At 41.3% G+C, this 3,361-nt stretch overlaps 1 long non-coding RNA gene across 1 annotated transcript; it reads left to right on the plus strand.

Annotated features, from left to right (window-relative positions):
* The first annotated feature begins 871 nt into the window (after positions 1–871).
* Positions 872–3,154, plus strand: LOC122931962. Its single transcript, XR_006388260.1, has 3 exons — positions 872–966; positions 1,046–1,162; positions 3,134–3,154. It is a non-coding gene; the product is annotated as an uncharacterized LOC122931962 (long non-coding RNA).
* The last annotated feature ends 207 nt before the right edge of the window (positions 3,155–3,361 follow it).

Below are 3,361 nucleotides of genomic sequence, written 5' to 3' on the forward strand. Positions count from 1 at the left end.
CTGTCAGTCAGATGTTACGCCAACACTGCTGTCAGTCAGATGTTTCGCCACCACTGCTGTCAGTCAGATGTTACGCCAACACTGCTGTCAGTACGATGTTACGCCACCACTGCTGTCAGTCAGATGTTACGCCACCACTGCTGTCAGTCATATGTTACGCCACCACTGCTGTCAGTCAGATGTTACGCACCACTGCTGTCAGTCAGATGTTTACGCCACCAATGCTGTCAGTCAGATGTTACAGCCACCACTGCTGTCAGTCATACATGTTACGCCACCACTGCTGTCAGTCAGATGTTACGCCACCACTGCTATCAGTCAGATGTTACGCCACCAGTGCTGTCAGTCATAGATGTTACGCCACCACTGCTGTCAGTCAGATGTTACGCCACCACTGCTGTCAGTCAGATGTTACGCCACCACTGCTGTCAGTCATACATGTTACGCCACCACTGCTATCAGTCAGATGTTACGCCACCACTGCTATCAGTCAGATGTTACGCCACCACTGCTATCAGTCACAGATATTACGCCACCACTGCTGTCAGTCAGATGTTACGCCACCACTGCTATCAGTGACAGATATTACGCCACCACTGCTGTCAGTCAAATTTTACGCCACCACTGCTTTCAGTCATACATGTTACGCCACCACTGCTGTCAGTCAGATGTTACACCACCACTGCTGTCAGTCATACATGTTACGCCACCACTGCTGTCAGTCAGATGTTACACCACCACTGCTGTCAGTCAGATGTTACGCCACCACTGTTCACAGTGACAGATGTTACACCATGATTCCTGATACTGAACACTTTTTATATTATTTTAATTTCTATGTTTTAATTTGTTTAAATGTAACACTTATTTTATAAGATTTGTACCACTATGACGTCAAGTGAATGTGACGACATTTCGGATACAGTAAATGAAAATCAAAATATTGATTCCTCGACGACAAACATTGTGAGTATACAGGATATTATTAACGCTTTAATATTAAAATATAAATACTTAGATATGTAACTAATTAATTATATTATAGGTAACTAATTCAATGGAGTTGGATATACTAAATTCTTCAAATACTTGTACTATCTATCTGGATTATCCATATCAATTGGAGGCTTGTTATGTGGATGATGAAATTGTCAACCTTGAGGTAATTTAAAAGTATACTCCAAATAATATATGTTTTTTTTTTTTTTACAATGGTAATATGTCGACAAGAATTTTTATATTGAAAGGTACAATAAAATAAGTTTTTTCGTGCAGTAGTTCATGCTATGATAATTTTTTATTATGTCACGTTGTCGAATTTATAGTTATGCAAAGGAATCTCGAAGGAGGTAAGACTGGCGTTTTCGTCCACCTTTGCAGCCCAATAACTCCCCCCTGCAGTGCCCAGCCGTTCAACCGTGATGTTCGACGGATATTTTAAGAAGTGGGCGGGTGCTTTGGCTCGAAATTAATGTGTGCTGGGCACTGCAGGGGGCCATAATTTGGATGCAAGAGGAAAGGTAACACTCCTCGGGCACTTCGGAGGTTCAGTTTGTGTCGCGAAACCAACCTCGCCACTGTGTTTTGGAGGGTGCTGTTTAAAAGCCTCTTGCCTCAGGATTATGGCCCATTACTAACTTTTAAACACCTGAACCTATTGCAGGTAATTTTGGATAGGTTTGTTCACCAAGTTATACTGTTTAAATTGATGTAAGTTTTATGTATGTACAATGTAACCTCGCAAAGTTGTAATAATTTATAATAAGTGTAACTTGTCAGCTTGGGAGGAATATGCTGGGTGTGTCTCTATTGTCCCATTGTGTGTTTAAATGGTGATGTCTGTCCTGTTGTCTCCGCATGTGTATTGGCGATCTCCCCTTTGTCCTGAGAGATAATTGGATTGCCCTGTGTTGTCTCTGGGACAGAGAGGAGGAAACTATGATGCATTGTGGGGATGTGTTGTATCTGTCCTGTGTTGCAGTCTGCCTTCTGCTCCTCTGGGAACGTGAACGTTTGGTTGCTGTATTTACATTGTATGTGTTGTAAATAACTGATTGGTTGTATTTCAAAACACTGTGGGCGGACCTGTATTTGCAACAACTGTAATAAAAACCAGGATGGGTGTGCCAGCACATCAGACGACTGCTTGACCCTCAAGACGGAGCCTTGTCTCGTTATTGGGGGGATTCCCTATATGCTGTTAGAGACTGTTTTCCATGAGTGTAAGCGAATTGTATGCTTTTCCTGTTCGTCTGCCGGCATCTATTAGCAAGGTTCCATTTTGGAGCGCTAATTTGTATCCAGTTCGGAGTTTGGTGTTATGCAGTAGCTGGGCCTGTCTCGCAGAAAGGGGCATATCGCCTAAACGGATTTTAACCCCTTGTCTGCTGAAACGGTCCGTTACAGTTTGGATAACTTAAAAAAGGAAATTTTATTAAAAAATTCCACCGTGACATAAAAAAAATAATATCACAGCAGGAAAGAAGGTAGTTTATTGTATCTGGCAATGGTGGAAGATTAAGGTAACATTGTAATTACTGACATTGTGGGCATATCGCAAAGATATGCCCCCATTCTCTGATCATTGCGGGTCCCACCGCCAGGACCAGCAATTATATTGAGAACGGGGCCCAAGAAGTGAAGGAGGGTGTACCGCCCATGTGCGACCGCCATCCATTCATTTCTATGGTGCCGCTGACAATAGCCGAGCTGGCTCCGCCATATCAGTGGCCTCTATAGCAGTGAATGGGAGCGCAATGCGCATGCCGGGCCCATGCTCCCATTCACCTCTATGGGGGAGTCTGGGAGAAGTGATGGGTGGTTGAAGGACCACATGAAATATGTGGTCCCCCTAGCCAGAACTCTCCCTGCTCCATTTTCAATATATGTGCTGGTTGCACCTATAAGACAATAGGGACATATCCTAGCGCTATGCACCCATTGTCTGAAATGAGAAAACACCTTTATTATGTTTAAATCGGATGACAATTTCACTTTCAAATAACTAATTTAATCTAAATTATTCTAATAAATTGAAAACTATATTTGTGAATTATGATATAAATTTATTTTAAATTATTTAACCTTATGAACATGATATTTTTTACAAATATATTTTATACTTTTTAAACAGAGTCTATTTGAAGGAGAAGGACAAGCTATTAGATCAAATAATCGAAGAATCAAGCGAGGTGGCTATAATTATAAAATCAGAAGAGTCCTCCACATTAAATTCAAGAGACAGTGTGAATACGCCTAACAATGTTGGTGAATGCAAAGGGAAACACAGAGGTATATAAAGTAATAAACATTTTGATAACTTAATTATTTATAATTGAAGACTCAGATATGATGTCACCAT

This window comes from Bufo gargarizans, chromosome 3 (assembly GCF_014858855.1).
Source record: "Bufo gargarizans isolate SCDJY-AF-19 chromosome 3, ASM1485885v1, whole genome shotgun sequence".
Taxonomy (NCBI): Eukaryota; Metazoa; Chordata; class Amphibia; order Anura; family Bufonidae; genus Bufo; species Bufo gargarizans.